We start from the raw sequence: 23,602 nt of genomic DNA on the forward strand, positions 1-23,602 counted from the left end.
ATTAGGTGGCCATGATGGAAGGAAGGCCTGTTTGGGAATTTTGCCAGGGCACCAGGGTTACACCCCTACTCTTGCGATGAGTGCCGATGGGATCTATATTGACCACAGAGTCAGGACCTCGATTTAACGTCTCATCCGAAGGACGGTGCTCACTCACAGGACAGAGTCCCTGTCTCTGCCCTGGGGCATTGGGAATATTATTCATGAGACCAGAGGGAAGAGCGCCTCCTACTGGTCCTCCAACACCACTTCCAGCACCAGGTGGTGTTCCATCCAAGGACTAACCACAGCCAAACCTGTTTAGCTTCCCAGGCAAGCTAGCGATGTGATGCAGGAGCTATGGTGCTGGCTCTTTATGGCGATTTACATCCACACCGGGTATTATCGCCACCTAGTGTTCATTATTTCTTTATCTTAAAATAAGTTAGACTTTCTGAGTGAGTTCACTTATATAATATTATTTCTGTGAACTGGTGCTACCTTTATTTTCACAACAATTAACTACTGATAGTAAACTCAACATCTTTGTTAAAATCTAGTAAACATGGGATGTTATTTCTAGTAAGGTCAAGTACCAGCCTCCATCTCACAGCTTGGGTACAGTTATCAGTTATACTGTTCATAGTTCATAACCTGGACTAAATTTAGAAACACTAGGGACCCATTAGATTGGGAAGTTTATAGACAGCGACGAAACACAAGCAAAACTAAAACTAGGAATGCAAAAGCCGCTTATTATGCAGAAAGTCTTTCCAAACCCAAGACAGTTCTGAAGAAAAGCAAATGACCTTCTCAATAAATCTGGCAAACAGTCAATTAATCAGGTAATGGTCAAAGAGCGCATCATTCAAGAACCTTCAGATATCGCTGATGTCTTCAATTAACATTTCTCTTCTATCAGCTCAATGCAGACTTCTTGTGAAATTAACCACCATACTTCTAATTAGGCCTATATTCAACACCAGAACATAAATAAATTCAGCTTCAGGAAAATCAAACCAACTGAACTGCTATCTGTTCTCAACAATTTAAAATCTAACAAGGGTCCTGGTTTAGATGGACTTGAGGCTAAATTTATCAAATGGGCTGCCCATGTATTGATGTACCCCCTAGCAGACTTGTTTAACCTCTCTTTGTCCACTGGTGAGATACCACATGTTTGGAAACATGCAAGAGTGACTCCTTTACATAAAGGTGGTAACTCCCTTGCCCTTACAATTATAGACCCATATCCATTATCTGTACAACGGCAAAAGTTTTTGAAAAGTTAATATATACTCAATTATTCAGTTATCTTACAGAACATGATATATTATCATCTTTTCAATCTGGTTTTAGACCCAATCATTCCACTACTACAGCACTATTGAAAATTACTAATGACATAACCTCCTCCTCTGACCAAGGCAAATTAACAGGTGCAATTTTTATCTATTTATCAGAGGCTTTTGACTTGGTGGATCATCATATACTATTACAAAAATTGAAAAACATTGGACTTGCTCAGAATGCCCTGACCTGGTTCAATGCATATCTTAGTGGTAGGAAGCAGTGTGTGTTTATTGAAGGGCATCAGTCTGATCTTCTTGATATTAATAAAGGTGTTCCACAAGGCTCTATTTTGGGACCCCTTCTATTAATGAACTCCCATTATTATGCAAAACCTCAAATATCTATTTACATACAGATGATACAGTAATCTATGCTGCCAGTTCAAATACATTACAGATCATTGCTTCTCTCCAGTCAGACTTTGACCTGATACAAAACTGGTTTATTACAAATAGACTAGTTCTTAATTAGACAGAGTCTTACATCATGCTGTTTGGTACAAGGCAAAGGCTTAAATCTGCTACTCATAATTTTTCTATTTTTACATCTGATGGTGCACTATTCACTAAGGTTGATTGCGTACAATATCTGGGGCTATGGATTGACTCTGAATTATCATACAAAAAGCACATTGATTATCTATGTAAAAAGATTCGCTGTTCCATTGGTGTTTTGTACAGATCAAAGAACTGTTTTACCATGAATGTAAAAAAGAAGCTGGTATCCCAGTTGTTATTGCCTGTTCTTGACTATGGAGACATTGTATATCAAAATGCTTCAAAAACTGATTTGGCAAATTTAGAAGTCATAATTAATAGTTTATGCAGATTTATTCTCAATTGTCACTTTCGAACCCTTTCGAGCACTTTCACCACTGTATAATGTACAATCAACTGCAATGGCTTTCTCTCGAAAATAGACGACAGCTGCACTGGTGCCAGTTTATTTTCAAATGTATTCATTTCAACTACCCGATCTATTTACAAGAGCTACTCATCCCACAAAATTCTAATTCTAATTATTCTCTTAGACATAATAATCATCTCCTTTTTCATGTCCCAAAAATTTCACTTGAATTAGGAAAAAAACATGTCTGGTATTTGTTGCATATTGTGTATCTTATGTTGTGTATATTTTATTTTGTCTTTTGTCAGGACCCCCTCGAAAACGAGATGGTACATCTCAAGGGTTTTTATCCTGAAAATAAAATTTGTATATATTTAGTAGCCTGGGCAATGTACACAGGCTGGTTGCATCGCAATATTACATTTTGGATATCGCCCAAGCCTAAAAGGCAGTATGAATTTGATTGTATATCTGGGAAATTCAGTTTACCAATGCTTATGGCAGAGTCTGCCTGGATCCATTCATATGTTGTCAGTTAACAGGTGAGTATATTTACAGGAATCGTCTTATGAACAGTTTATGGCACACTGGAGGAAACCACAAGGTGTAATATTGGTATGTATTACATTTATTAAGCCTATATCAGGCTGTTAAAGGGCATGGCACACACAAAACATTTTATGACAGTGCAGACTTGACATCAGCAATGATTAATAGTATTTTATGATTGATATTAATACAGTCATGTTTTTTATAACACACTATGCTATCCACATTGATTTTATCCCCCTGCTAATAGCAGTATTACCTATTTCCATTATCTCCAAAGTTGGCCTGTGTATAATCACCTTTACAGGAGGCCACCAGGATCCACACAGGTCAAATAATTGGCAATACTGAAAAATTTTATATAAACCATGGTCAAACAGACTAACAAATCACTGATGACAGAGCAGTAGATTCATCTGTAAATCTATTGATCTAAAATGACATTGAAACACTTAAGTTGAACCATGTTTGACCATGGCTGCTATCAAATACTGCCAATCAGTAAAACATTTTTCAATATTCCCAATTCAACAATACATTTTACCACAATATTCTGAATTATTACACATTATTGGCGAAAGCAGGAACAAATGTTAATAAGCAAGAGTGTGAAGACCAAAGGAAACTGTCAATATTTCATTGTATCACCTTGCATTGTATGTCAAATGAAAGAAATGAAAAATGAAAAAAAATGAAAAAAGTCATCATCCATAATGTTTGTAAAAAAAAGTACAATTGTAACACTTTATTTGATGAGGCGTGAATAAGGCTGACATAACACTATCCTAACTATGTCATGACAACTGACATGAACATTAAATAAACTTTATGAATGTTTACGACTGTTGTCATTAAGTGTCATTCGGTCGATAATGACACTTTCAAGCACTTTCAATGCAAAGTTGACACTGTTCCAGTTGGTTAATGTCAAGTTGTCATGACAGAGACATCTAGAACAGTGTCAACTTTGCATACAATTTAATTTTGTTAAATGTAAAGAGAGAATATTCAGGATTTTAAACAAGTGACGTGTGAGATTACAGTTTATTTAAAGGATTTACTGGGGAAAAATCTTTATAGGAGCACAACAAAGATGTTTTTTTTTTCTTAAAGGATTTTCTAGGGACTTAGAATTTATTAGTTATTGTATAAAATAGGAGCACAACAAAGATGGTAGAGGTTTTTTTTGTTTGAAAAAAACAAGTGTAACTGTCTACCAGCTCATATATTCACAAATTTGGATTATAATGATAAATGACAAAGTGTCTACAGGTCAAACAGACTCTCGGGAGTTTGAAAACAGTAAATGCTCACTGTGGGATGGGATGGGAGGAACTGAATGACGTCAACCGGAGTAATCGTTGGGCTCCCCGTCTTGCCAGAATGCTTTACCTACCAGAAAGGTCCCATCCACCCACATCCACCTCCCCTCTGTGTGTATGTCAGACAGACCGATCCAGATTTGGGCGAAAAATCCAGTGAGAAAAATTTCTCCAAAACAAAAAGACAAAAGTTTCTTGTATGTCCTGAAAGGAGGCTTCATTAGCAATAATTACATTAAGCCTCTAAAATTCCTGACCACTATGTTTAATGGTATTAACTTGAAGCTCTATTATGATGCCACTGTGTTTTGTGGGGTTTGATGATGCATTTATTGTATGTTGTCCATTCTTATTTCTACCACAGTGAATCCAAAGGCAAATTTCCACATGTGAACAGGGACGTTTCTATTCTATTGTAATGTAAGGTTGAGTTCAATAGCCCCCAAACCCAAATCCCCCAAAGTCCCCATATCCCCCTGGAATATGGTATCCGGAGAGATCAAACTCTTCTTTCTTTTTAGCCAAGGCGTCTCTCTCGTTCCTCAGGGCGTCTCTCTCTGCAGTCAGGGAGTTGTATCTGGTCTGTAACTGGTCTCTCTGTGCAGTCAGGGAGTTGTACCTGGTCTGTAACTGGTCTCTCTGTGCAGTCAGGGAGTTGTACCTGGTCTGTAACTGGTCTCTCTCTGCAGTCAGGGAGTTGTACCTGGTCTGTAACTGGTCTCTCTCTGCAGTCAGGGAGTTGTACCTGGTCTGTAACTGGTTTCTTTCTGCAGTCAGGGAGTTGTTCCTGGTCTGTAACTGGTCTTTCTCTGCAGTCACGGAGTTGTAGCTGCTCTGTAACTGGTCTCTCTCTTCTGTCAGGGAGTTGTAGCTGCTCTGTAACTGGTCTCTCTCTGCAGTCAGGGAGTTGTAGCTGCTCTGTAACTGGTCTCTCTCTGCAGTCAGGGAGTTGTAGCTGCTCTGTAACTGGTCTCTCTCTGCAGTCAGGGAGTTGTAGCTGCTCTGTAACTGGTCTCTTTCTGCAGCCAGGGAGTTGTAGCTGCTCTGTAACTGGTCTCTCTCTGCAGTCAGGGAGTTGTAGCTGCTCTGTACCTGGCTCCACTGATTAGTCAAGTTTCCGCATTTGGCCTGTATGTCTTGCATTTCAGCGTCATGATGACCAGCAACATTTGAGTCTGCAACGACATGTGGGTTAGAATTAGAGTGTAACAATTCTAGCATGAACAGTCTCTACACCAGCAAATTTGTGTTGATGTTTCAGTGACAATTATTCAGAATTGGCAGCTGGTCAAAATGATGTGTTTAGTTAGCTCTGATGGTTGTGGACTTATAGAAACCCTTAAGTTAATCTTTGCTTTTTAAAAAAAATTTTTTTGCTTTTCATTAGACAGCGCTGTACTCACAGTGGATCACCAGGCCTATGATCAGAGCCAGCAGGAGAAGACACAACAGCCCCAGACACACTGCAGCAGCTCCAGTCCATCTCCTTCTCCACTGAACACAGACTGAATCGCCTTTAAACACACACACAGGCAACATGTTGAGGCAATGCAGATGAGCAATTTTGTCAGCAATAGTATTTAGTCATTACATGTTTGTTCCTTCTACCCCACTATAGTATGATATCAACATTGAATTTGTCCCTTTGCCAATCCCCATCTGTATAGCCTTTATAGCTCATAATTGTTACAACTACTATTTCACAATGTTGTAAACTACACACTGTAGGTTTTGTGGGAATGTGGTTAGGTGTGCATTCATGTTAAAGGGTTGACTGCTGTGAAGGCCAATCAGTCTTACTATACATTAGTTGAGACATAAGTGTACTTTCAAAAAAAGAGTAGGCCTACTCAAAAGAAACCCGAAAATAACAAATAAAAAACCAAAATAATGTGAACCAAAAACAAAAAAAACAAAAAGAATGAAGTGAAGTAAATTAAGTGGGGTGAGTGTTGGTCAGCATTCTTACCTGAACTTTGAGATCCCTCTTCATTTTCTGATTGAATTTTGAGATCGTCCTCAACACCTTCTCCAGACTCGCCTGAGTTGATGTTTAACACCACTGACATCTCTCAGCTCTGTGGTCAGTGCTTCTGCCACCCTCCTGGTCTGCCCTACACTTTTATACTTGTTTCCCCCGGTGTTGCATCAAACATTTCTTAATAATACTCAATGATTTGCTGAGACAGCTCATGGAAAAATCTTGTTTATTTAGGAAATTCAATGCCTTGGGTTTGAAAAAAGAAAAAGACACAGAGAGGAACTATTTAAAGCACTGCTCCGAGATCAGCTGTGGGTACGTACACTACCAGTCAAATTTTTTTTTATATTTTCCACATTTTAGAATAGCAGTAAAGGCATCAAAACTATGAAATAACACAAATGGAGTTTAAAGTAGCCGCCCTTTGCCTTGACGGAAAGGCAAAAGGCTTTGGAAAGAAATTCATACATAGGATCAACTTCACTATTTATATTTGTCTAAGAAACAAATTTCAAGCATTTAAGCATAAGCCTTTAGATAAAAATGACTTTAAGAATATTCATTTACTTTGAAATTCTACGGTTTCATTTACATTTATAAGTTGTACTTCACTGTTGTATCCTGTTAGTCTTTGTATAAACCGGTAATCAATGCAATGCCATGCATTTAATGTTCTGTGATTTCATGTTCTGTCTTTTATTTGCAGCAGGATTAAAGCAATATTCCACTTATTTTTAACATGGGGGTTATTTGGCACTTGATTGCCATGACAACCAGAATATAAACTAATCACCAACATCGGATGCAGCTGGACGAGTTTGTAGCGTTCGGACTTTTACTTCCCATTCATTTGAATGAGGCCACGAAAATAGCCTGAAAACTGACATTTAACACGTTTGTCTCAAGCTGCCTGGGTTCATGAAGGATGGTCATGAGGTTTCTGTTGGTGTAACAGGGAGGGAAAGTGTCAACTTACGCCATCTGCCGATTGCGCTCAAAGAAAAAACAAAATCACCATTCATTTTCCCATAAGGGGAATTTTAATAACTGTTTATAAATTAGTAACAGCTTTAACTTTCATATATCAGACACTTTGTAACACTAAGGCCGTAGTACGAGGTGAAGGTCCTCATAGTCCATAGTTGACCCTATAGCAGTATTCTAACTTTAAATGGCCACAACACACTGGCTTAGTCCCATTCAGTTGACTTTCAACATTGGTGTCCCTTTGTCTTGTTTCCCCACAGTGCAATACCAACACCAGTGGCCTAGTGGTTGAGGCACAGGGCTACAGTGCACGAGATTGTGAGTTCAAATCCTGTTATCAGCATTGTCCTCACACAGTGACAAGATTCTGGGTTGGTATCTCTGCCCCAGCCCTTTCTTTGTAGAACCTGCATATTTTCCCTATGTTTGCGGATGCAAGTGAGTTAGTCGTAAATTGTGTTGCAGGCTACTACAAAATTAGTTCAGTTTAATTGTAAAGTTTTTCCACTGCATCCTTTGTTCAAGCAGATTCCATGATTACAGAGGCAAAAGATAATCTTGGACATTAAGACCATTGGACATTAAGAGCACTGGTAAAGTCATACTGTGAGAAACGCAATAATGACTCAGGTGACTTTCACACCAGCATCGTTTGGTCCTGACTTGTTAAGTTCGGATCATCGGACCAAAATCTTGCAAAAGATTCACCAAAAATCAGTGGTCTCGGTCCTCTTCCATTCGGACCGTGATGCAAATCATTTTGGTGTGAAAGCAACTTTGATAAAGTCCGAACCAAACAGAGGAAATTACAACATGTGTGTAATGATTTGCACTTTCACAGCGGGTTGTTTGGGTTGTTTTTAGCCAAATTACAGAGAGTTTCTGACTCTACCTTGCTTGGTGTTGTAGTGACTTTGCGGTGTGAAAGCGCCTTCAGTGTGTATGTGAATTCCCTTTGGCAACAAGGGTCATGAGTTCAAACCCCAGTTTGAAACCCCAATAATTATATTCTTCACTTCCATTGTACCTGAGGTGCTCAAATGACCAGTGGTCGAAGTGTCACTCTGTGAACTTGCAATGTTTGCGATTTTACATCCAAATTAGTTCTATGTCACTGTAATGCTAATGAGCATAAAAAGGTGCATATATTCATATAAAATTAACAACACTGTGAGTTCAAGTGACATGGACATTGGCTTTGTGAACTGTGACTGTGTTAGAGCTAATGAGTGTGAAAAGTATTATATTCCCATAAAATGAATGTCACTGTGTCCAAGGATAGGAGGTACACACTAGTACACAAAAAACATTTTATGACAGTGCAGACTTTACATCAGCAATGATTATAGTATTTTATGATTGATATTAATACAGTCATGTTCTTTCTAACACACTATGCTATCCACATTGATTTTGTCCCCCTGCTAATAGCAGTATTACCTATTTCCATTATCTCCAAAGTTGGCCTGTGTATAATGACCTTTACAGGAGGCCACCAGGATCCAAACAGGCTGTCAAATAATTGGGAATATTGGAAAAATTGTTACTGATAGGAAAAATTTGATAGAAACCATGGTCGAACAGACTAATAAATACCTGATGACAGAGCAAAATGGTTGCTATCAAATACTGCGAATCAGTAACAATTTTTTCAATATTCCCAATTATTTGACAGCCTGTGTGAATCCAGAAGCAACAGCATTGTGCAATATGCTAGTCATTGGCTGCCTGAATTGTCAAATGTCATATGTAATTTGTTCAACAATATATTTTACCTTAATATTCTGAATTATTACACATTATTGGCGAAAGCAGGAACAAATATTACTAAGCAATAGTGTAAAGACCAAAGGAAACTGTCAATATTTCATTGTATCACCTTGCATTGTATGTCAAATGAAAGAAATGAATAGTAAAGGTCAACTTTCACAAGTAATCATCCATAATGTTTGTAAAAAAAAAAAAGTACAATTTAATTTTGTTGTAAAGAACATGTAAAGACAGAATCAGCTCATATATTCACAAAAGCAGCAAGAATAATTTGGATTAAAATGATAAATGACAAAGTGTCTACAGGTCAAACTGTCTCTCGGCAGTTTGGAAACAGTATATGCTGGATGTTTGAGATGTGATGGGAAGGACTGGATGACGTCAACCCATTGGACCTTATTCCTTGCAAGCTCAAAATAAACTGGTACTACAAGTGTGGTCGTTCCATCCATTAGGCGTCATCTCCACACAGTCCTCATTTGCACCGTTGGGCTCCCCCTTGCTCCAGGATCCTGCACCTACCAGGAAAGTCCCATCCACCCACATCCACCTCCCTACTGTGGGTATGTTAGACAGACCGATCCAGGTTCCGTCGTGAAATCCGATGAGAAAATTCTGCTCCTCTTTGCTGTTTACAATGGCCAGGTCAGCTCCTTTGTCTCGACAGTCCTGTCTGCTCTTCAACCACTCTTTAGTCTCAGTGGAGATATAGTAGCAGCTGATGTTGAACTTTATCCATCCTGGGCGGCAGGGTTTTCCTAGAGATTGTAAGTGTGTATTTTAGCATTTTTAACTTTGACACAGTTCATAGGTTTTAGGTGGATGGGGGCCAGCAGATGACAAGTTTCAAGAGCTAAAGTCTAGGTTGCTACCTGGCTAAATTCATCACTATCATAAACTATCATAAACAACACGGATCCCCTATCTTCAACTTTCCAACTTAACCCCTGCTCACAGAAGAAAGTGAAACTATTTAATATAGAACAAGCACAACTATTCAGAAAGTTGAGGATAGTTCTATGGCTACTTTTTCATCTGCAATTAGTTGCTATTAGTTGCTGTTTGGATACATGATTTTTTGTGTTGCTTAGAGGCATACCTCAGCGTAATTTTAAACAGACAATTCAGGATTTTTGTCACTAACCAAGCCTCTTTTCAGGGCATCAAAACAGTCCAAACATCATTCAAATTGCATGTAGCCATTCCATGCAGTTCCATAAGCTGTTCAAAATAAGTAATAGAACTATTTAGAAATGGAACCAAATCCCATTTCCTTTCACGTGCATTGCTTTCAGCAGCAGGCTGGTATCCAATTTCTCAAAAACAAAAAGACAAATTTTCATGGATGTCCTGAAAGGAGGCTTCGTTTGTAGTAATTACATTAAGCCTCTAAAAATCCTGACCTTTCTGTGTAATGGTATGATGCCACTGTGTGTTGTGGGGTTTGATTATGCATTTGTTGTATGTTGTCCATTCTTATTTGTACCACAGTGAATCCAAAGGCAAATTCCTCATGTGAACAGGGAAGATTCTATTCTATTCTAATGTAAGGTTGAGTTCAATAAATGTGCTCACTTCTCACGTTGACCTCCTCCTGTAACGCTGCTTTCTCTTTAGCCAAGTTGCTGGAGTTGATCTTCAGTTGGTTTCTCTCGTTCCTCAGGGTGTCTCTCTCTTCTGTCAGGGAGTTGTAGCTGCTCTGTACCTGGCTCCACTGATTAGTCAAGTTTTTGTATTTGGTCTGCATGTCTTGCATTTCAGCATCATGATGACCAGCGACATTTGAGTCTGCAACGACATGTGGGTTAGAATCAGAGTGTAACAATTCTAGCATGAACAGTCGCTACACCAGCAAATTTTCCAGTGTTCATAAGTGTTGATTTTTCAGTGACAGTTATTACTGATTGGAGAGTTGTTTGTCCACTCAGCTGATATGGCTCTGTGGCAGCTGGTCAGAATGATGTGTTTAGTTAACTCTAAGTGTGGACTTACAGAAACCCTTAAGTTAATCTTTACACTCTCAGAGTTGCTTTTTTTTTTTTTTTTGCTGTGTGCATTTGCTCATTAGCGAGACAGCGCTGTACTCACAGTGGGCCACCAGGCCTATGATCAGAGCCAGCAGGAGAAGACACAGCAGCCCCAGAGACACTGCAGCAGCTCCAGTCCATCTTTTTCTCCACTGAACACACACTTATCAGCAGGGGGCCTTTAAATCCAGGTACACACATGTGCTCAAATGACCAGTGGTCGAAGTGTCACTCTGTGAACTTGCAATGTTTGTGATTTTACATCCAAATTAGTTCTATGTCACTGTAATGCTAATGAGCATAAAAAGGTGCGTATATTCATATAAAATGAACATCACTGTAAGTTCAAGTGACATGGACATTGGCTTTGTGAACTGTGACTGTGTTAGAGCTAATGAGTGTGAAAAGTATTATATTCCCATAAAATGAACGTCATTGTGTCCAAGGATCAGTGTTGGGCAAGTTACTGAAAATTAGTAATTAGTTACAGTTACTAGTTACTTCTCTCAAAAAGTAATTGAATTACTTTACCAATTACTGCATAATAAAAGTAATTAGTTACTAGGGAAAGTAACTTTCGCGTTATTTTTAAATGTCTGCTTCAATTCTCGTATTAGTGTTGCTAAGGCACAGTGTGGGACAAGACAACTGTCAAATTGTATCTATCATTGTACCCATTATCACTATGATGAAAAGTAAGTAGTGGAACAATAAAACACAATAGATATGTTTTGATAGGCGTATTTATTGTAGCCTCGACAGGCCTTCAAATCAAGCATTAGTTCACTGTGTGAGCTGAGTTACTGCACCGGTAGCAGTGTTGCCAACTCTTTTCCAAGGAAAGTAGCTATTGGCTGCTCAGAAAGTCGCTAGAAGTTTCCAGATGATGTCATACGATGATTTGCATATCAATATATAATGCTGCACTTGTTATGCACGCCGCAGAGTAGCCCGTTTAAATATAAGTGCTGACTCAGTTTCGGCGTACATCGGTAACAATTACAAGTGGACCCTATCCTACAGTCCCTGCTGTGGGAAGCTGTGATCATCAGACTTCTCTGGATTAGACAAGCAAGTAGAGAAAAACGGGTCAGAAACATGGTCAGAAAAAGGCGCCAGATTTGTCATTAGTCGCTTTTGAGAAATAAAGTCGCCAGAGAGGTTGGTAGTCTTTTGATTCACTTGCGCCACTGTAAAGTCGGATGATCATAAACCGGATGATCCAGTAACGAGTAACAAGCCCATTTAAATTTCAGTAATTGTAATTGCGTTATTAATTTGAAAAAGTAATTAGTTACATTACTGGTTACTGCCAAAAGTAGTGTAATTACAGTTACATAACGCGTTATTCCCAACACTGCCAAGGATAGGAGAGACTTGCCAAGTCTTGAGACACTTGGTCACATAAGAGGACTATTATCTGTAAGCTCACATGAATAATTAGGTTTCTCATCTTTGGACAATTTAGCACATTGTGCTTGGACCACATTCATTTCCGCATGCAGCTACATTTTTGTTATGTTTTTACTTAAATTTTTCTTTGAAACTTTAAGACCTGGGACCCCAAAACCATTTATAAGTGACCCTCCCATTCAACATTGACTTTTTGACAGGTTTTCTGAATTTGAATTCATCCTACATCCTAAAATCCATTGAGATTCCACTGAGATCTGTTATCAGCTTTTGTTGGCTGAAAAGGCAGAATTACTACAATTTTTATATGCTTATTCTAAATATAGTCTAAATACTCAATACACAATATAGATTTAATAAGCCCACTTATTAATGCATTGTATTATGTGATCCACATTACCTTAGTGCGGTGTGGATGTGTGCAAAAATCATGACTAAATTCAAATGCAAAAGCCCAGTTTGCATTTTCATTTTCAAGTTTGGGTATGCACATTGTCTGCCATTATTAAAATGCAACAGCAGAGTCCATTTCACACTTAATTTTCTCGCCCTCTATGAAGTCATTATTTGCATGAAAATGAGGGGGGAGGGTAGCACCCACCTGGGTGATGCACGGCAGCCAGTTTGCGCCAGAACGCTCACCACACATCAGCTATCTCAGTGGAGAGAAGAGCCAATTAGGTAAGGAGGGATGATTAGGTGGCCATGATGGAAGGAAGGCCTGTTTGGGAATTTTGCCAGGGCACCAGGGTTACACCCCTACTCTTGCGATGAGTGCCGATGGGATCTATATTGACCACAGAGTCAGGACCTCGGTTTAACGTCTCATCCGAAGGACGGTGCTCACTCACAGGACAGAGTCCCTGTCTCTGCCCTGGGGCATTGGGAATATTATTCATGAGACCAGAGGGAAGAGCGCCTCCTACTGGTCCTCCAACACCACTTCCAGCACCAGGTGCTGTTCCATCCAAGGACTAACCACAGCCAAACCTGTTTAGCTTCCTAGGCAAGCTAGCGATGTGATGCAGGAGCTATGGTGCTGGCTCTTTAATGGCGATTTACATCCACACCGGGTATTATCGCCACCTAGTGTTCATTATTTCTTTATCTTAAAATAAGTTAGACTTTCTGAGTGAGTTCACTTATATAATATTATTTCTGTGAACTGGTGCTACCTTTATTTTCACAACAATTAACTACTGATAGTAAACTCAACATCTTTGTTAAAATCTAGTAAACATGGGATGTTATTTCTAGTAAGGTCAAGTACCAGCCTCCATCTCACAGCTTGGGTACAGTTATCAGTTATACTGTTCATAGTTCATAACCTGGACTAAATTTAGAAACACTAGGGACCCATTAGATTGGGAAGTTTATAGACAGCGACGAAACACAAGCAAAACTAAAACTAGGAATACAAAAGCCGCTTATTATGCAGAAAGTCTTTCCAAACCCAAGACAGTTCTGAAGAAAAGCAAATGACCTTCTCAATAAATCTGGCAAACAGTCAATTAATCAGGTAATGTTCAAAGAGCGCATCATTCAAGAACCTTCAGATATCGCTGATGTCTTCAATTAACATTTCTCTTCTATCAGCTCAATGCAGACTTCTTGTGAAATTAACCACCATACTTCTAATTAGGCCTATATTCAACACCAGAACATAAATAAATTCAGCTTCAGGAAAATCAAACCAACTGAACTGCTATCTGTTCTCAACAATTTAAAATCTAACAAGGGTCCTGGTTTAGATGGACTTGAGGCTAAATTTATCAAATGGGCTGCCCATGTATTGATGTACCCCCTAGCAGACTTGTTTAACCTCTCTTTGTCCACTGGTGAGATACCACATGTTTGGAAACATGCAAGAGTGACCCTTGCCCTTACAATTATAGACCCATATCCATTATCTGTACAACGGCAAAAGTTTTTGAAAAGTTAATATATACTCAATTATTCAGTTATCTTACAGAACATGATATATTATCATCTTTTCAATCTGGTTTTAGACCCAATCATTCCACTACTACAGCACTATTGAAAATTACTAATGACATAACCTCCTCCTCTGACCAAGGCAAATTAACAGGTGCAATTTTTATCTATTTATCAGAGGCTTTTGACTTGGTGGATCATCATATACTATTACAAAAATTGAAAAACATTGGACTTGCTCAGAATGCCCTGACCTGGTTCAATGCATATCTTAGTGGTAGGAAGCAGTGTGTGTTTATTGAAGGGCATCAGTCTGATCTTCTTGATATTAATAAAGGTGTTCCACAAGGCTCTATTTTGGGACCCCTTCTATTAATGAACTCCCATTATTATGCAAAACCTCAAATATCTATTTACATGCAGATGATACAGTAATCTATGCTGCCAGTTCAAATACATTACAGATCATTGCTTCTCTCCAGTCAGACTTTGACCTGATACAAAACTGGTTTATTACAAATAGACTAGTTCTTAATTAGACAAAGTCTTACATCATGCTGTTTGGTACAAGGCAAAGGCTTAAATCTGCTACTCATAATTTTTCTATTTTTACATCTGATGGTGCACTATTCACTAAGGTTGATTGCGTACAATATCTGGGGCTATGGATTGACTCTGAATTATCATACAAAAAGCACATTGATTATCTATGTAAAAAGATTCGCTGTTCCATTGGTGTTTTGTACAGATCAAAGAACTGTTTTACCATGAATGTAAAAAAGAAGCTGGTATCCCAGTTGTTATTGCCTGTTCTTGACTATGGAGACATTGTATATCAAAATGCTTCAAAAACTGATTTGGCAAATTTAGAAGTCATAATTAATAGTTTATGCAGATTTATTCTCAATTGTCACTTTCGAACCCTTTCGAGCACTTTCACCACTGTATAATGTACAATCAACTGCAATGGCTTTCTCTCGAAAATAGACGACAGCTGCACTGGTGCCAGTTTATTTTCAAATGTATTCATTTCAACTACCCGATCTATTTACAAGAGCTACTCATCCCACAAAATTCTAATTCTAATTATTCTCTTAGACATAATAATCATCTCCTTTTTCATGTCCCAAAAATTTCACTTGAATTAGGAAAAAAACATGTCTGGTATTTGTTGCATATTGTGTATCTTATGTTGTGTATATTTTATTTTGTCTTTTGTCAGGACCCCCTCGAAAACGAGATGGTACATCTCAAGGGTTTTTATCCTGAAAATAAAATTTGTATATATTTAGTAGCCTGGGCAATGTACACAGGCTGGTTGCATCGCAATATTACATTTTGGATATCGCCCAAGCCTAAAAGGCAGTATGAATTTGATTGTATATCTGGGAAATTCAGTTTACCAATGCTTATGGCAGAGTCTGCCTGGATCCATTCATATGTTGTCAGTTAACAGGTGAGTATATTTACAGGAATCGTCTTATGAACAGTTTATGGCACACTGGAGGAAACCACAAGGTGTAATATTGGTATGTATTACATTTATTAAGCCTATAGCAGGCTGTTAAAGGGCATGGTACACACAGAACATTTTATGACAGTGCAGACTTGACATCAGCAATGATTAATAGTATTTTATGATTGATATTAATACAGTCATGTTTTTTATAACACACTATGCTATCCACATTGATTTTATCCCCCTGCTAATAGCAGTATTACCTATTTCCATTATCTCCAAAGTTGGCCTGTGTATAATCACCTTTACAGGAGGCCACCAGGATCCACACAGGTCAAATAATTGGCAATACTGAAAAATTTTATATAAACCATGGTCGAACAGACTAACAAATCACTGATGACAGAGCAGTAGATTCATCTGTAAATCTATTGATCTAAAATGACATTGAAACACTTAAGTTGAACCATGTTTGACCATGGCTGCTATCAAATACTGCCAATCAGTAAAACATTTTTCAATATTCCCAATTCAACAATACATTTTACCACAATATTCTGAATTATTACACATTATTGGCGAAAGCAGGAACAAATGTTAATAAGCAAGAGTGTGAAGACCAAAGGAAACTGTCAATATTTCATTGTATCACCTTGCATTGTATGTCAAATGAAAGAAATGAAAAATGAAAAAAAATGAAAAAAGTCATCATCCATACGCGTGAATAAGGCTGACATAACGCTATCCTAACTATGTCATGCCAACTGACATGAACATTAAATAAACTTTATGAATGTTTACGACTGTTGTCATTAAGTGTCATTCGGTCGATAATGACACTTTCAAGCACTTTCAATGCAAAGTTGACACTGTTCCAGTTATGTCCCTTTGGTTAATGTCAAGTTGTCATGACAGAGACATCTAGAACAGTGTCAACTTTGCATACAATTTAATTTTGTTAAATGTAAAGAGAGAATATTCAGGATTTTAAACAAGTGACGTGTGAGATTACAGTTTATTTAAAGGATTTACTAGGGAAAAATCTTTATAGGAGCACAACAAAGATGTTTTTTTTTTCTTAAAGGATTTTCTAAGGACTTAGAATTTATTAGTTATTGTATAAAATAGGAGCACAATAAAGATGGTAGAGGTTTTTTTTGTTTGAAAAAAACAAGTGTAACTGTCTACCAGCTCATATATTCACAAATTTGGATTATAATGATAAATGACAAAGTGTCTACAGGTCAAACAGACTCTCGGGAGTTTGAAAACAGTAAATGCTCACTGTGGGATGGGATGGGAGGAACTGAATGACGTCAACCGGAGTAATCGTTGGGCTCCCCGTCTTGCTAGAATGCTTTACCTACCAGAAAGGTCCCATCCACCCACATCCACCTCCCCTCTGTGTGTATGTCAGACAGACCGATCCAGATTTGGGCGAAAAATCCAGTGAGAAAAATTTCTCCAAAACAAAAAGACAAAAGTTTCTTGGATGTCCTGAAAGGAGGCTTCATTAGCAATAATTACATTAAGCCTCTAAAAATCCTGACCATTATGTTTAATGGTATTAACTTGAAGCTCTATTATGATGCCACTGTGTTTTGTGGGGTTTGATGATGCATTTATTGTATGTTGTCCATTCTTATTTCTACCACAGTGAATCCAAAGGCAAATTTCCACATGTGAACAGGGACGTTTCTATTCTATTGTAATGTAAGGTTGAGTTCAATAGCCCCCAAACCCAAATCCCCCAAAGTCCCCATATCCCCCTGGAATATGGTATCCGGAGAGATCAAACTCTTCTTTCTTTTTAGCCAAGGCGTCTCTCTCGTTCCTCAGGGCGTCTCTCTCTGCAGTCAGGGAGTTGTATCTGGTCTGTAACTGGTCTCTCTGTGCAGTCAGGGAGTTGTACCTGGTCTGTAACTGGTCTCTCTGTGCAGTCAGGGAGTTGTACCTGGTCTGTAACTGGTCTCTCTCTGCAGTCAGGGAGTTGTACCTGGTCTGTAACTGGTCTCTCTCTGCAGTCAGGGAGTTGTACCTGGTCTGTAACTGGTCTCTTTCTGCAGTCAGGGAGTTGTTCCTGGTCTGTAACTGGTCTTTCTCTGCAGTCACGGAGTTGTAGCTGCTCTGTAACTGGTCTCTCCTGTCAGGGAGTTGTAGCTGCTCTGTAACTGGTCTCTCTCTGCAGTCAGGGACTTGTAGCTGCTCTGTAACTGGTCTCTCTCTGCAGTCAGGGAGTTGTAGCTGCTCTGTAACTGGTCTCTTTCTGCAGCCAGGGAGTTGTAGCTGCTCTGTAACTGGTCTCTCTCTGCAGTCAGGGAGTTGTAGTTGCTCTGTACCTGGCTCCACTGATTAGTCAAGTTTCCGCATTTGGCCTGTATGTCTTGCATATCAGCGTCATGATGACCAGCAACATTTGAGTCTGCAACGACATGTGGGTTAGAATTAGAGTGTAACAATTCTAGCATGAACAGTCCCTACACCAGCAAATTTGTGTTGATTTTTCAGTGACAATTATTCAGAATTGGCAGCTGGTCAAAATGATGTGTTTAGTTAGCTCTGATGGTTGTGGACTTACAGAAACCCTTAAGTTAATCTTTACACTCTGAGTTGCTTTTTAAAAACATTTTTTTTGCTTTTCATTAGACAGCGCTGTACTCACAGTGGATCACCAGGCCTATGATCAGAGCCAGCAGGAGAAGACACAACAGCCCCAGACACACTGCAGCAGCTCCAGTCCATCTCCTTCTCCACTGAACACACACTGAATCGCCTTTAAACACACACAGGCAACATGTTGAGGCAATGCAGATGAGCAATTTTGTCAGCAATAGTATTTAGTCATTACATGTTTGTTCCTTCTACCCCACTATAGTATGATATCAACATTGAATTTGTCCCTTTGCCAATCCCCATCTGTATAGCCTTTATAGCTCATAATTGTTACAACTACTATTTCACAATGTTGTAAACTACACACTGTAGGTTTTGTGGGAATGTGGTTAGGCGTGCATTCATGTTAAAGGGTTGACTGCTGTGAAGGCCAATCAGTCTTACTATACATTAGTTGAGACATAAGTGTACTTTCAAAAAAAAGAGTAGGCCTACTCAAAAGAAACCCGAAAATAACAAATAAAAAACCAAAATAATGTGAACCAAAAACAAAAAAAACAAAAAAAATGAAGTGAAGTAAATTAAGTGGGGTGAGTGTTGGTCAGCATTCTTACCTGAACTTTGAGATCCCTCTTCATTTTCTGATTGAATTTTGAGATCGTCCTCAACACCTTCTCCAGACTCGCCTGAGTTGATGTTTAACACCACTGACATCTCTCAGCTCTGTGGTCAGTGCTTCTGCCACCCTCCTGGTCTGCCCTACACTTTTATACTCATTTCCCCCGGTGTTGCATCAAACATTTCTTAATAATACTCAATGATTTGCTGAGACAGCTCATGGAAAACCCTTGTTTATTTAGGAAATTCAATGCCTTGGGTTTGAAAAAAGAAAAAGACACCGAGAGGAACTATTTAAAGCACTGCTCCGAGATCAGCTGTGGGTACGTACACTACCAGTCAAATTTTTTTTAATATTTTCCACATTTTAGAATAGCAGTAAAGGCATCAAAACTATGAAATAACACAAATGGAGTTTAAAGTAGCTGCCCTTTGCCTTGACGGAAAAGCAAAAGGCTTTGGAAAGAAATTCATACATAGGATCAACTTCACTATTTATATTTGTCTAAGAAACAAATTTCAAGCATTTAAGCAGAAGCCTTTAGATAAAAATGACTTTAAGAATATTCATTTACTTTGAAATTCTACGGTTTCATTTACATTTATAAGTTGTACTTCACTGTTGTATCTTGTTAGTCTTTGTATAAACCGGTAATCAATGCAATGCATTTAATGTTCTGTGATTTCATGTTCTGTCTTTTATTTGCAGCAGGATTAAAGCAATATTCCACTTATTTTTAACATGGGGGTTATTTGGCACTTGATTGCCATGACAACCAGAATATAAACTAATCACCAACATCGGATGCAGCTGGACGAGTTTGTAGCGTTCGGACTTTTACTTCCCATTCATTTGAATGAGGCCACGAAAATAGCCTGAAAACTGACATTTAACACGTTTGTTTCAAGCTGCCTGGGTTCATGAAGGATGGTCATGAGGTTTCTGTTGGTGTAACAGGGAGGGAAAGTGTCAACTTACGCCATCTGCCGATTGCGCTCAAAGAAAAAACAAAATCACCATTCATTTTCCCATAAGGGGAATTTTAATAATTGTTTATAAATTAGTAACAGCTTTAACTTTCATATATCAGACACTTTGTAACACTAAGGCCGTAGTACGAGGTGAAGGTCCTCATAGTCCATAGTTGACCCTATAGCAATATTCTAACTTTAAATGGCCACAACACACTGGCTTAGTCCCATTCAGTTGACTTTCAACATTGGTGTCCCTTTGTCTTGTTTCCCCACAGTGCAATACCAACACCAGTGGCCTAGTGGTTGAGGCACAGGGCTACAGTGCACGAGATTGTGAGTTCAAATCCTGTTATCAGCATTGTCCTCACACAGTGACAAGATTCTGGGTTGGTATCTCTGCCCCAGCCCTTTCTTTGTAGAACCTGCATATTTTCCCTATGTTTGCGGATGCAAGTGAGTTAGTCGTAAATTGTGTTGCAGGCTACTACAAAATTAGTTCAGTTTAATTGTAAAGTTTTTCCACTGCATCCTTTGTTCAAGCAGATTCCATGATTACAGAGGCAAAAGATAATCTTGGACATTAAGACCATTGGACATTAAGAGCACTGGTAAAGTCATACTGTGAGAAACGCAATAATGACTCAGGTGACTTTCACACCAGCATCGTTTGGTCCTGACTTGTTAAGTTCGGATCATCGGACCAAAATCTTGCAAAAGATTCACCAAAAATCAGTGGTCTCGGTCCTCTTCCATTCGGACCGTGATGCAAATCATTTTGGTGTGAAAGCAACTTTGATAAAGTCCGAACCAAACAGAGGAAATTACAACATGTGTGTAATGATTTGCACTTTCACAGCGGGTTGTTTGGGTTGTTTTTAGCCAAATTACAGAGAGTTTCTGACTCTACCTTGCTTGGTGTTGTAGTGACTTTGCGGTGTGAAAGCGCCTTCAGTGTGTATGTGAATTCCCTTTGGCAACAAGGGTCATGAGTTCAAACCCCAGTTTGAAACCCCAATAATTATATTCTTCACTTCCATTGTACCTGAGGTGCTCAAATGACCAGTGGTCGAAGTGTCACTGTGAACTTGCAAAGTTTGCGATTTTACATCCAAATTAATTCTATGTCACTGTAATGCCAATGAGCATAAAAAGGTGCATATATTCATATAAAATGAACAACACTGTGAGTTCAAGTGACATGGACATTGGCTTTGTGAACTGTGACTGTGTTAGAGCTAATGAGTGTGAAAAGTATTATATTCCCATAAAATGAATGTCACTGTGTCCAAGGATAGGAGGTACACACTAGTACACAAAAAACATTTTATGACAGTGCAGACTTTACATCAGCAATGATTATAGTATTTTATGATTGATATTAATACAGTCATGTTCTTTCCAACACACTATGCTATCCACATTGATTTTGTCCCCCTGCTAAAAGCAGTATTACCTATTTCCATTATCTCCAAAGTTGGCCTGTGTATAATGACCTTTACAGGAGGCCACCAGGATCCACACAGGCTGTCAAATAATTGGGAATATTGGAAAAATTGTTACTGATAGGAAAAATTTGATAGAAACCATGGTCCAACAGACTAACAAATACCTGATGACAGAGCAAAATGGCATTAAAACACTTAAGATGAACCATGTTCGAACATGGTTGCTATCAAATACTGCTAATCAGTAACAATTTTTTCAATATTCCCAATTATTTGACAGCCTGTGTGAATCCAGAGGCAACAGCATTGTGCAATATGCTAGTCATTGGCTGGCTGAATTGTCAAATGTCATATGTAATTTGTTCAACAATATATTTTACCTTAATATTCTGAATTATTACACATTATTGGCGAAAGCAGGAACAAATATTAATAAGCAATAGTGTAAAGACCAAAGGAAACTGTCAGTATTTCATTGTATCACCTTGCATTGTATGTCAAATGAAAGAAATTAATAGCAAAGGTCAACTTTCACAAGTAATCATCCATAATGTTTGTAGAAAAAAAAAAGTACAATTTAATTTTGTTATAAAGAACATGTACAGACAGAATATTTAGACATGTTTTAAACATGTGACGTGTAAGATTACTGTGCATTTAAAGGATTTACTAGGGACTTTTTTAGTTATTGTATAAAATCTTTATAGAATGAGGATGAACAGATGAGGAAAAGATTCGTTTTTTTTTCTCAGACTTCTTTGAAAGAAACATGTGTAACTGTCTACCAGCTCATATATTCACAAAAGCAGCAAGAATCATTTGGATTAAAATGATAAATGACAAAGTGTCTACCAGTCAAACTGGCTCTTGGCAGTTCGGAAACAGTTATAAATGTGAGATGGGATGGGACTGAACGACATCAACCCGTTGGACCTTATTCCTCACAAGCCCAAGATAAACTGAAATCACAAGGCATGTCGTTCCATCCATCACTCGTCACCTCCACACAGTCCTCTACTCCACCCACATCATTGGGCTCCCCACTTTTCCAGGATCCTTCACCTACCAGAAAAGTCCCATCCACCCACATCCACCTCCCTACTGTGGGTATGTTAGACAGACCGATCCAGGTTCTGTCGTGAAATCCGCTGAGAAAATTCTGCTCCTCTTTGCTGTTTACAATGACCAGGTCAGCTCCTTTGTCTCGACAGTCCTGTCTGCTCTTCAACCACTCTTTAGTCTCAGTGGAGATATAGTAGCAGCTGATGTTGAACTTTATCCATCCTGGACGGCAGGGTTTTCCTAGAGATTGTAAGTGTGTATTTTAGTCATTAAAACTTTGACACAGTTCATAGGTTTTAGGTGGATGGGGGCCAGCAGATGACAAGTTTCAAGAGCTAAAGTCTAGGTTGCTGCCTGGCTAAATTCATCACTATCATAAACTATCATAAACAACACGGATCCCCTATCTTGAACTTTCCACTTTAACCCCTGTTCAAAAATCAAAAGAAAGTGAAACTATTTAATATAGAACAAGCACAACTATTCAGAAAGTTGAGGATAGCTGGAAATCTACAGCTACTTTTTCATCTGCTATTAGAGTTGCTGTTTGGATACATGATTTCTGTGTTGCTTAGAGGCTTTAAACAGACCTATTGGATTTGTCATTAACCAAGCCTCTTTTCAGGGCATCAAAACAGTAAGTAATAGCACTATTTGGCATGATCTGCGTGTAATTTTGAGAGAAGTGGAACCAAATCCCATTTTCTTTCACGTGCATTGCTTTCAGCAGCAGGCTGGTATCCAGTTTCTCAAAAACAAGAAGACACATTTTCATGGATGTCCTGAAAGGAGGCTTCGTTTGTAGTAATTACATTACAGCCTCTAAAAATCCTGACCTTTCTGTTTAATGGTATATGTACCTGAAGCTCTGTTATGATGCCACTGTGTGTAGTGGGGTTTGATTATGCATTTGTTGTATGTTGTCCATTCTTATTTGTACCACAGTGAATCCAAAGGCAAATTTCCACATGTGAACAGGGACGATTCTGTTCTATTCTAAGGAAAGGTTGAGTTCAATAAATGTGCTCACTTCTCACGTTGACCTCCTCCTGTAACGCTGCTTTCTCTTTAGCCAAGTTGCTGGAGTTGATCTTCAGTTGGTTTCTCTCGTTCCTCAGGGTGTCTCTCTCTGCAGTCAGGGACTTGTGCTTGGTCTGTAACTGGTCTCTCTGTGCAGTCAGGGAGTTGTAGCTGCTCTGTACCTGGCTCCGCTGATTAGTCAAGTTTTTGTATTTGGTCTGCATGTCTTGCATTTCAGCATCATGATG

The 23,602-nt window shown here is 38.7% G+C and overlaps 1 pseudogene; it reads right to left on the bottom strand.

Moving 5' to 3' along the window:
- Positions 1–9,198: 9,198 nt before the first annotated feature.
- LOC139662762 (C-type lectin domain family 4 member M-like) lies at positions 9,199–23,587 on the bottom strand (annotated as a pseudogene).
- Between the last annotated feature and the right edge of the window lie 15 nt (positions 23,588–23,602).

This window comes from Centroberyx affinis, unplaced genomic scaffold (assembly GCF_046629955.1).
Source record: "Centroberyx affinis isolate AG114_WGS23_722 - 3 ecotype Tasmania unplaced genomic scaffold, CSIRO-AGI_Caff_v1 ptg003888l_1, whole genome shotgun sequence".
Classification (NCBI taxonomy): Eukaryota; Metazoa; Chordata; class Actinopteri; order Beryciformes; family Berycidae; genus Centroberyx; species Centroberyx affinis.